General features: G+C 50.9%; 1 protein-coding gene across 2 annotated transcripts in view; it reads left to right on the forward strand.

The window, feature by feature from the left end:
- Positions 1-12,450, forward strand: part of Man1c1 (mannosidase alpha class 1C member 1) — a 140,146-nt gene that overhangs the window by 86,647 nt on the left and 41,049 nt on the right. The window lies entirely within an intron of this gene.

Below are 12,450 nucleotides of genomic sequence, written 5' to 3' on the forward strand. Positions count from 1 at the left end.
GCACATGTGCTCACCATGTGTGCCCCCCAACACCAAACTCAAATAGCTCACAAACCAACCGGAAAGGGAGGAAGACACTGGCTTCTCGAGCCAGGACCCACCAGCCTTCCTGGATTTGAGATCAGATACTTGCGCTGTTGGTGCTGCACTCGCATTTGATGAAATGGACAGACCCCGGAGCCAAGTTTTCACTCCCATGATTCCTTGTGCATTTATTGAGCACCACCATATGCCAGATGTATAAATCACCGCATCGCAGCCTGAGTGAAGCCAGTATTGAATGTGTGGCTGGGCCTCTTGGATGCAACCCCAGAGGCCCCCAGTAGGAGTTTCCCTCAGCCCCACACTGGGCAGACCTGGAAGTCTTCTGGCTGGACAGTTCCACACAAAGCCCTCCATCACTGGGCATCAGGAGACAAATGGGGAAGCAGGTGACCAGAGCCAGAGTCCACGTGACTGCACTGTGGTCCCAGGCCAAAGGCTTCTCACGCACCCCCCCCCCCCCCAGCGTGGCTGGCTTCAAGAGGCAGTTAAATCAGCCTCGAGTCTCCCACAGCCCCTCCTCGAATAGACACCCAGCTGGCATTTTTCCTTAAATACCACTCATTTTTAAAAGGGGAAGAAATGTTGGTGGCATTGAAAGAGATCACACTTTAGAATGCAGAGTAGCAGCGAGTCGGCTCAAATTATTCTCTTAATAGAGTTCTTGGGAGCGGGAAAGTGACGAGGGAGCGTAATTGGTTCTTTTGTCATTTGGGCAAAAATCTAAGGCCTGCAATCCATCCATTTGTCTGCAGAAGTGTTCATGCAAATTGCAGCAAGCCGTCCTCCATCCTCCGCCCTCTGCCAGGGAGAGTTGGGCTTTAGTTAAAGTCGGTTGTCTCGGGTGCTTGAGGGAGGTAAGGAGCTCGAAGCCCAGACTAATATGAATTTTTTTCCTCTTTAAAATTTAAAAATTTTCCTCTTTAAAGGGGGGTTGAGGAAGTGACTCGGTGGGTAAAGAGCTTTCTGTGCAAGCATGAAAAGCGGGGTTCAGCTCCTTAGTACCCATGTAACATGCGATCTGCATGAAAAGGCAGAGACGGGCAGAACCCAAGGACTAATAGGCCAGTCAGTCTGTGTGATATGGTGAGCTCCAGGCTCAGGGATGACTGAGTCAGAAAAATAGAGGAAGACACCTTTTGTCAGCCTGCAGCCTCCACAGGTACACATGCATAGGCTCATAGACTCGCGTGCGTGCGTGGGTGCATGCACCCACTGAAACAATGCAGCCAATAGCTCATGACTGTAATCCTAGAACTCCGGAGGAAAGGGTAGGAAGATCCGGAGTTCAAGGTTAACCTGAGCTACATAGCCCAGGCTACCTAAGATTCTCACAAAACAAAATATGTATGTTACTTAAAATTGCATTTCCTCAATTTGATAATCAGTGAAAGCTTCCGGTTTGTTTTCTGTTTGTTTGTTTGTTTGTTTGTCTGTCTGTCTGTTAAGTAAAACTCTTCTGGTGCCTACTGGTGTTCAGAAATGTTTGCAGCAGGCCTCTCAGGCAGGGGGAGGATTTCCATAGCAATCCTGGTGGCGATGCGTCCTCACGGCATCGATTTGTGTAGCTCTGGTGCGGTATGTGTTTTGCATGAGCCTTTGAAAGCTCAGATAAATGAGGTGGCCCAGAAAGCAGATAAAAAAAAAAATAACAGGAGGAAATTATACCCGATCCACAAAGACAAATGCCCACTAATTCTCGGATTAACATTTTCAACTCCTGTGGTTTTTATAGGGGGATTTTTTGCAATGCTTATAAGGTGGGATTGGCTCACAGTGCAGCAGAGTGGGTGAAATCAATGCATTCTCAGGAGTGCCGGCAATGCCGGGCCTGGTGCGACAATGGCCCCACCCGGTATAAGGCACTAGAGGTAACCCCAGCCCTCAACCTTCTTAACGCTGCGAGCCTTTAATCCAGTTCCTCGTGTTGTGTTGGCCCCCAGCCATAAAATCATGTTCGTTGCTACTTTGCAACGTAATTTGCTACCATTATGAATCTCAGGGAAACATTGGACATGGGACCCCTGTGGGGTCGCGACCCACAGGTTGAGAACCACTGCCCCAGGGGTGCCATTGACCCTCCAGGTCACATCTGCCCTCTCTGGAGAGAAGGAATTGACAGCTGCTCAGAGGCCATTTAAATCCAAAAGGGACATACCCGTTGATTTGATGGCGCTCATTAGCACTGGACTCGGGGAGCAAGCCTCAACTGTGTCCACCCCTGGCTCTCTCTCTCTCAGGTTAGCCCTTCCTTCTTTCCCTTCCATGAGCTGCTTGCTGGCAACCCAGCCCCCATCCACACATGCAGTCGGCACTTGTCCCAGTCCCTGTCCTGTTGCTGTGTAGAGACAGCAAAACCAGTTATTTCCCCCAGCAAGCGCCTGGGGCCTCCGGAGAAGCTCCTAGAAGAGGTGCAGGCGTGACTGTGGCGATGTCAGGACTCAGAGAAATGGTTTCTCTTGAGCCGACGCTGGACCATGTGCATGGGCTCCATCTTCACCGAGTACCTGCTATGTACCTGTCAGCATAGGGGTGAAGAAACCAAGGCTGGGTCCTCAGGCGGTATAGAGTAAAAGGACAAAGGTGTCCTGGAGAGCCTGGGGCACTGGGGACAGCAGCTCACTACCCCTCACCTCTGCCTTTCTTCATCGTATTCTTTAGAATTATATTTTGGCAGAACTGATGGAAAGTCAAAAATAGCAACAACTTAAGTAAAGTAGAATTTACCTCTCTCTCAAGTCAAGGTAGTCTGGAACTGCACTACTGGCCCTTGTGTCCCTGGGCACTGGGGCTCCCTGATCTTCCCACTAGCGTGGTCCCTGATCATCTACCTTTGGTCCAAGATAGCTGCTGTGGCGCCAGTCATCATGACCACATTTCAGACAGCAGGAATAGAAAAAAAGAGTAAAACTGTCCCTCCCTTTAAATGTATTTCCTAGAAATCTCTCTCTCTCTCTCTCTCTCTCTCTCTCTCTCTCTCTCTCTCTCTCTCACACACACACACACACACACACACACACACACACCACTTTAGCTAATAGCTTATAATAGCTTATTGGCCAGAACTTGGTCACATGTCTGTACATGGTTGTTAGGTGACTTCGTGTTTTTTCTCGTGACCATGTGCTCAGCTACATGGACATTGGGGGAGGTGCCGTTCAAACTCATTCATATTTATTCTCATTCTCCCTCCCTCCCCCCTCCCTGCTTTCATCCCTTGTTCCTTCTGTAATGGATTGTGATGGTTAGCTTTCATTAGCAACTTGACTATTTATTCACCTGGGAAGAAAGTCTCAGTGAGGGATTGTCTGCATTGGGTTGGGCTGTGGGCATGTCTATAGGGGATTGATTGTCTTAATTAAGTTAACTGAAATGGGAAGGCCCAGCCCACCGTGGGTGGCACTATTCCCTAGGAAGGCAGGCCTGACCTGTGTAAGAGTAGAGAAACCAAGCAGGCGAGTGAGTGAGCATGCCCGCGTTAGTTTTTCTCTGCTCTTGACTGTTGGATATATGTGGCCAGCTGTTTCAAGTCTCTGCTTCCTTGACTTCTCCATGGTGATGGTCTGAGCCTGGAATAGTGAATGTGAATAATATGATGATGCATGAGTCTTCCTCTCTGCTCTTCTGTGGCATCTGGCTGCTCCTTGTGAAATTCCATGTGAAATTAGTATCAGCCTGACAACTTCTGATACATACATACATACATACATACAGTTGGGATTTTGATAGGGATTCCATTGAGTGTATAGTCCAGATTAGGGACTGTTAGCTTCATAATAATTTTGTATTCCAAACCACAAGTATGAGACATCTTTCTACCTATTTAGAAATAACTTTATTTTATTTAAAAATAAAGTTTAAGACAGGTATGGTGGTACATGTCTTTAATCCCAGCACATGGGAGGTAAATCTTCATGAGTGTGAGGTCCACCTAGTCTACGTAGACACAGAGTTCCAGGCCAGCCAATGATACCTGCTAAGACCCTGTCTCAAAAAGAACAAAATAAATAAGTAAATAAGTTTAATTAAAGGGTTGTTAAGTCTGTTTGTAATTTTTAATGACTTTTGCACACAAAACTTTAATTTTGTTTTTGGGGTGTCCTTCTGGTCCTTAAAACACAACCGAATACCACCACCTCAGTGAGCTCTTTACCGCTGTGTTTTCACAGACCAGGGGTTTTATTTACAAAGCTGTGTCACCTACAAAGACAGTTGACTTCTTTCCCACCACCCACGTGCCTTTCATTTCTCTCGTCTGCCTAATCTTCCTGTCTAGACGCTGCAGGAATGTGAAGTGGACAGCTGTACTGGCTAACAGTTCTCACAGCTCTGACAGAGTGCCCGCTGGAAGCAACTTCAGATAGAAAGGTGGATTTCTGTTCACAGTGAAGACACAGCCCATCATGGCGAGGACAGCCTGGAGGGGGGTGGCTCCATCGGGGGCGGGGGGAGTGGGCGGCAGGGAATCCCCTCCTCCCATCCTGATAGAACAGGAAACAGAGTCTACAGGACAAGGGCCAGGCTACAGCTCTCAAGGCCCTCCCCTAGAGGCCCACTTCCTCAAGCCTGGTCCTACCTCGGAAGATTCCAAACTCCCAGAAGAGCGCCACCATCTGGGGACAGGTTCAAACACTTGAGGCTGCGGGGAGCATTTTACATCCAAACCATCTTTAGTCAATCCCGACCCGGAGAAAAGCGTTGGCCTCTAACCGTCCAGTGTGAGGACGCTGGTTATCTCCTGGGGTCTCCCTACCCACGCCCCACCCGACACATCACTCACATACACACTACACACACACCACACCCTCTCACACACACACACCACACCCTCACACACACCACACACACACCACACCCTCTCTCTTTCTCTCTCTTTCTTTCTCTCTCTCTCTCTCTCTCTCTCTCTCTCTCACACACACACACACACACACACACTATACCCTCACACACTACACACACACCCTCTCACACGTACCTGGGGCCTTTCTTTTACAGTATGCTCTATCCAGTAGATGGTAAGGCAAGGAGGGGTGTTGGAAGGAGATTAAAATGGTTGAAATTTTTGAAATCTGAAACTGCCCTGCTCTCGGGCTTGGCGACTAGGCTGGGGTAAGGACCATAAAAATCGTTTTCCCTCAGACTTTTGAAATGGACCCAGGTTTTAGTTCCCGGCATCCCTGAAGAGAAGTCTGGAGCCATTCCACACCCCATAGCTCTGACAGATGTGACCGGTGTGCTGTTCTCTGGACCCTCGTGAGACCTACTCTGTGTTCTCTGAACCATCACAGCGGCAGGTCTTAGCGAGGGTCCCCTTCGTCCATTGCCCATGGCCCTGAATTACACAGTCGTCTGTGTTCCTGGAGTTGCTGCAGTTGGGATGTTAGAGTGGCTGATCTGCCCCTTCACCTGCCACACCCCTCCCAGTGTCCGTGTCTGGACTCGGTTCTGTGTCAGGCTCCTTTCCTCAACTCCATCTTCAACTCTCTGGCTGAGTTTTCTGTATCCGCTGGCTCGGTGCTTGTTGCTGTCCCCAGCTGCTCAGGTTTCTAGCGGCTCATCAGTGTGGGTTGGTCCATTCACACTAAATAATGGCCTCAGTCCCTGCCAGTCAGGGGCTAGGGGTTCCTTTACTTTGGCATCCTTAGCCAGTCTCTCTCTGTGTATTTTTACTTTATATGTATTTATATGTATAGGTGTCTTGCCTGTACGTATGTCCATGCATCACATGTGTGTCATATCCCCTGAAACTGAAGTCACACACAGTTGTGAGCTGCCATGTGGGTACCAGGAATTGAACTCAAGTCCTCTGGAAGAGCAGCCAGTGTCCTTTTCCGTTGAGCCATCTCTCCAGCCCTCTTCTCACTCTCTGGCTCATAATTGATAGATTCTCTGCATATCTGAGGGGCTCTGAAATTGAGACCAATGAGCCCCAGCCTAGCACCTGCTGGGGAGCCTTTGCAAGGATCAGATGAGTCTCTGGGTAAAGACTCACCGTTCTGATGCCAGGGTACCTGACAGTTGATGCTAAGTGCTACTGGAAGCAAGGGAACCTTCTAGAGGCTAGGGCTACAGGGAAGCCATCCTGGCTGTCAGCCATCTGTTGCCATGAGAGAGCTGTGGAACAAACAGCTCCGACCCGGGAGCCTCCAGAGTCCAGCTGGCCCAGGAAAACCTCTGTCTTTAGCTGACCTAAGGGACTGTTGTCTGGATATTAGGGTCAATTCAGCCATGTTCAACATGGAGGTGACTGGGGGGAGGGGCAGGGTCAAGAAAGCCAGTGTGTTTGGTATGAAACAGATGTATGCTGATGAGTGTGTGTTCATGTGTACACATGTCTGTGTGAGCATACATGGGTGTGCATGTAGAGGTCAGAGGTCAGCCTCAGGTGACATTCCTCAGGCACCATGTGGTCTTTCCCTGGGATCGGCGTCCCTGCGTAGGGTAGGGTGGCTCGCCAACATTCCCAGAGGAGCGCCCTGCCTTCACTTTTTCAGCACTGGGATTGCAGGTGCCCACTGCCACACCCAGCTCTTTACCTGGGTACCGGGGACTGAACTCTGGGCCACCTGCTTTACTGACTGATCCCTCTCCTCAGCTCCTGCAAGTCTCCTTAGAAACCATTACATTCATTCCTTGTCGTCGACTCCAGGTGTACAGATGAGGCACCAACTGTGTTGTACAAGGTATGGATGCAGGACAAGGTGAAGAGCCGGACCCGTGTACCCCTCAACCGTGGGTACATGGTATGAGGGTACCCCTCGATTGTTCTGAAACATTCCCATGCTCACCCTTGTTTCCTTCTGCTGACCCCAAAATATTTTTGTTCAGTCAAGCATTGCACTGGCCTGACTTGCGTTACCGGCTCCCTAACCTTGGCTGGGGAGCCACAGTGTCCGTCTCGAAACTGATCGGGACTGGTCTCTCCCTCAGCATCGACCTCCAGGCTCCCGCTCGGTCTGCTGATCACAGGAGGTCGACTTAATCTGCTTAATTATTTGATTCAATCAGAAGTTGGCTTAATTACCTTCTTACCTCTCACCTCCTTTGAATCCATTCTGGAAACTGATTATGTCTTTAACACCAGCCCAGAGATAAGCGTTGCAATTGGGAAATGTAATTAGCCAAGGAAGACGAACGTGGGAGCTGCCTTTTGTCGAAGCATCATTAAAACTCAGCTCCAGTCAATACCAAGGTGGAGGAGACAGCAGAGACGCTCTATTCCTCTGTGACCCAGAGAGAAGCGCGCCTGGAGGTGGGTGATAGGAACCTCTGAGCCTGTGCGAACAGCTCGTTCATTCTCCAGGCAGCTGTAGGCCAAGACGCAGGGTGAACTGGTCATGGCCTGACTCCCAGTACCTCACCTTTCCTGAACAGTCCATGCATCATCATGAGGTCAGAGTGCTGTGGGAACCTGGAGAAGCAGCTATGGATGTCACTCCTGGGAATGTCACAGAATTGGCAACACTGAGCCAAGGCTGAACAAGTAGGCAGAGGAGGACAGAAGGAGTTAGGGACAAACTGAAGTCTCTCAGGAGGGACTTGGGAGAGATGCCTGGGCCTGCCAGGACTCCAGGAGTAATCTCAGACACCCCATTTTGCCTTCCTGTCACCCTCCCATCTGTATCGACCTTCCTCTACTAACTTTGTCCCTCTGATACTCGTTTGACGGTGCTCTCAGAAGTCTTGTTTCATGGAAGTAAGTTGTGTGGCTTTTAAGGAGTCTGAGCCATCTGAGACAGGACAAATTGAAGGTCATCAAAAGCCATAGGTGTGCCCATTTGAGCTGGAGAATTGAGTTTGGGAGATGGAAGAAGTCTGGGTAGATGGCATAGACTAGGCAAACCAGAGCGATTGTCCATGATGTCACGGTGCTGACCTGATAGGCTGGGTGACTCACAAAGGCTCTTTCAGAGGCCACTGAAGAGCAGTTTCTAGGCTGTGACCTCTGTGACAGAGTTGTGGTCATGAGGCCCTCGTCACTGATGGAGATGTTGTGGCTGTGGCAGCCCCAGCCTGCCAGGCTTGCAGAGCAGGGAGCCTTAGATGCTTGAGTCGAAGCCAACACAGAAACTTGACCAGGCTGCTGCGGCTCCTATACCTGTTACAGGGAGGGAGCTCCACCCTCCAGGCCAAGGAAAGGTTGAGCCCCTCACCTGTACCCCTGGATCCTGCTCACCTGAAGCGTTAGCCATCCACACGTGCAGTCATGCACACCTGTGCACCTACAGAGGATGCCAGCCCAGTCATGCCGGCTCAGAGGGTCTCAGCCTCTGGGTTGCAACCCCTTTGGGGCTGACCGACCCTTTCACAGGGGTCACCTAAGACCATTCTGACTATCAGATATTTACATTACAATTCATAACAGAAGCAAATGACTGTTATGAAGTAGCAATGAAATCATTTTCTGGTTGGGGTCACCACAGCATGAGGAACTGTATTAAAGGGTCACGGCATTAGGAAGGTCGAGATCCACTGCTCTGGGTCCTCGGCCCTCTGCAGCCAAATCCCTGTCTGATCCTAGCAGGCTTTCTGACAGACTGGTGTCCTGCATCGCACCTTGATATTTCTTTCTCTCTCTCTCTCTCTCTCTCTCTCTCTCTCTCTCTCTCTCTCTCTCTCTCTCCCCCCCCCCACCCCCTCTCTTTTTTGGTTTTTCCAAGCCAGGGTTTCTCTGTACAGCCCTGGCTGTCCTGGAACTCACTTTGTAGACCAGGCTGGCCTCGAACTCAGAAATCCGCCTGCCTCTGCCTCCCAAGTGCTGGGATTAAAGGCGTGCACCACCACGCCCAGCTTGATTTTTTTTCCCTCTTTGACACCTCCTTCATAGGGTTCCACAAGAAGGACCGGCCTCACAAGTGACATACCTGGTGTAGAAAGAAAGCCCAGTCACGTGACACTACAAGCAGTCACGTGACACCTTACGCATCAGCCCATGCCTCCTACTGCTGCTTCTTTTTTTCATGTTGAAATTTTTGTTTGAGATTGTCAAATCCGAGTCCCACATTTACATCGTGGTCACCCCTCCCTCTGCCTCCACAACTTCCTCCTTACTTCATGCCCACCTTCCTCTTAATTGTTATTATAACACACACACACACACACCCCATGATGAGTCCACTTAGTCTTGCTTACATGTGTATGTGCTTAGGGGTGACCATTTGGGGCTGGGTAGCCTAGGAGACTGAGCCTCCCTCTCTCAGCAGCCATCCCTCGCCCATAACTCTTCATCTAGAGGCTGGGCCTGGCGAGATCCTCCCTATCCACATTGGCATGTCAGTTGTCGCCAATGTGTAGGTCTCGATTAGGCAGCCATATTGCTGACATTTCACGGGCACAGCTTTCCCGTCATATGTAGAAGACATCTCTGTGCAGATGTCCAGTGACTTACGATCTGTTTGTCCCCTCTTCCAAAACCGTTCCCTGAGCACTTGGTGCAGGCTTGGGTCCTAAATGAATCAGCTGTATCTGGACACTGGTGGCCTCTGTACTGTGACCAGTTGTGGCCTTCCATGGTGGCCTCTGCTGCAAAAAGGGGCTCCTTGGAAAACGGGTGACAGCTGCACTTCCCTGTGGGCATACAGGTGTGTGGAGTAGAGTTAAGTTGTTATGTTAGGGAACTGCGGAACCAGTGAAGATGCCATTGACCCTAGAAGAGGACTTACTATTGTCACTGTCACACTAAACCAGTTCCTGCGTTACTGTGCAGTCTTGGAGGAGTTGCTAAACCTCTCTGGAACTGTCATAGGAATATGGAGATCTCTAAACCACCCATGCTGTGAATTATTGAGGACTGAGAGATACATTTTCTGTCCCATATTTTCCATGTAGGGAGCATTAACACACATGTGGAGAAGCTATGGAGGTAGCTAGACCCAGCTCAGAAGGCCACTAGGTAAGCTATGGTGAGCCTTGGGCACTATCATTTAACTTCCACGAGCCTCAGTTTCTTCCTCTGTATAGTAGAGATAATAATAGTGTATAGAACAGGTTAATTACTGTGTGAGACCATGTGCCGCAGATTCTTGCCACGGTCCAGGACACCAGTGACCTTTATTCCCCTGATCAGCATAAGGACCCCTATTTGTATCCAGATAGAGCCGGTGAGTTGGATTGAGGGAAGGGAGAGCTAGTGGGTGGTGGCCTGTGTTTGCCCTGCCCCACCCAGCAATGAGTAGGACCGTGGGTGCCCTTGGGTGTGATGAGATGGTCTGGTCCCCAACCCCACGCTCTGGGCACCCAAGGAAGCAGTCTCAACCCTGGTCCAAGCTAGGGCAGAAGACCCACCCCTGCCCATCAAAAAGACAAGGGTTAGGCCAGAGAGGCAGCTTGTCACCTGTCTGCCGGTCCTTAACCTTCCTGGACCTGAATGCAGGATGCTTCAGACCGGAGGTCAGGCCTCAGCTGCCGTGTAGACAGATTTTTATCCCAAGCTACTTCTAGCCACCCATGCTGGCAGAGCTGACTCTCAGAGGCAGTGTGCTTGTGTGGCTCAGAGCCTGGCAAGGACGCAGCAGAGTGTTTGGGGGCCTCGAGGAGACATGACAAGGTTTGATAACACACTCTGCCTGACATGTCTGAAAATCAGGCAAGCATCTTCCTGGCAGGGAGGGTGAGTTCCTGCTAATGAGCTGTGAGAGGCTGGGAAGAAGTTATCAAGGAAGAACTGGGCCCTCTCCTTCCTCGGGGAGCCTGTGGTGGAAGCCTGCCAGCCTCCCTGTCTCAGCCCCGGCAGGAAGCCTTAGCTATCAGAACAGTCCTGCTAGAACTGGGACTAGTGCCTGAGAGTGCATCTCTCTCTGGGTCAGGACCAGCTGTGAACCTGGGCTCCTCTTTTCTTTTGCCTGGAGTTAACCCAGCCTTGACGAACCCCTGGCTTTCAGGGAACACCCCCAGACCTGTCCAGCAGCCTCAGGCAAACAGAGACCCCAGGCTAGAAATCTCAGAGATGAGACCCTCCCCCACGAGGTACCTCTCTGTACATGAGGTCCTGTGGAGTCTACGAGGGAAAAATCTGAGCGGTTCAAGCAAGTGTCCTGCGCCAAGCCATCAGTGGGTATATGTGTCTGAAATCAGGCTAGCTGCTATAACAAGGGAACCCAGAACTCCAGGACATCTGTCTATTATCTGTCAGTCATATAAAGGCAAGCTGATGCTGGAGGGGGTGTCTTTACTACAGCTCACAGGCTCTTCAGGACTCGGGGAGTTAGAGGCACTCTGGTGATCCCCACAGGCACCCCAGCTTTGGAGGATTTTATGGGCCAGACTCCTGGTGGCATAGGGAACTCATACCCATATTATTTTGACTAGAACTGGGCCCCAGGTCCTACTGAACTGCAGAGAGACTGAGCCATGGTTTCTGTCCTTGATGCAGCGCCTCACCTCTGTTCTACCCCCAGGGAGGCGGGCACTCTCCTCCAGCAGCATCTAGGGACCAGGGTAAAGATGCTTAGCGCCAGCGAGTAGCACAGCGTACACTTGAGAGCTGGGAAGGAACATGCCATGTGTCTCTGGACTCTGCAACAAACCTGAAGTCATATTGCCTCTGCCTACCCTGCACCCCTTCCCAGTGCCCCCAGGTTTCTCCTAGGGGCCACCACCGTCAGCAGCTCCACCCTGCAGACATGCCTTCACATTCCAACCTTGTCTGTCCCTCAGAGTCTGAGACCCTCAGCCTGCACGCATGTCCAGGGACCTCCAGCCCCTCCTTCCCATACACTCCCTCTAAGTGATCACCCCAGGGCCTTTGCACGTGCTGGACTCTGCCTGGGATGATGACCTTCCTCTAACTTGCCATTCTGCAGATGTCTGCTCTTCTTTCTCCATCCAAGGTCGCCTCAGGCTTCCTGTCTCAGCAGGCTACTCAGCTGGGCATTGGTGGGGCTGCCTGAGTACCAGGAGCTCCGATAGCTGCTGTGTGGGAGCCCACTTCACAGATGTAGAACTAGAGGCCCTGAGGGATGTGTGCGGGAAGCCATTTAAGGTCGGCTGAGCCCTGACTGTGGAGTAAGTGTCCACCTGGTCCTGCCACAGTGCATTCCCAGGGTTCCTTTCATGGACCTGACAAAGCAGCCGTGGGGAGGCTCAGGCCATCACTCACTGTCTCTGCCATCTCAGTCCGGATGGTGATATCTCTCAAATCCTTTATCCCCTGAGACCCAGACAGACCCAGAAGCCCCACAGATTGTATCTGTCGTAATCCTCTCCCTGCTTGCTGATGGTTTTTGCAAGTTATCCCAGAGCATCTGGAGCTGATCTAGGGGGGCAGTGCCCAGCCTCTCCAGACTTGATTTTGTCCCGTGGTGTCTTAATGATCTGAACTAAGCCTTTCATTGACTGACAGAAACAGCTTACATCTGTGCCTCCGAATCAGATCTGTGCCATTTCCTCCAGCTTCCCCACGCTGGTACA

Source organism: Mus caroli, unplaced genomic scaffold (assembly GCF_978045245.1).
Source record: "Mus caroli unplaced genomic scaffold, Mus_caroli_1 scaffold_6, whole genome shotgun sequence".
Lineage (NCBI taxonomy): Eukaryota > Metazoa > Chordata > Mammalia > Rodentia > Muridae > Mus > Mus caroli.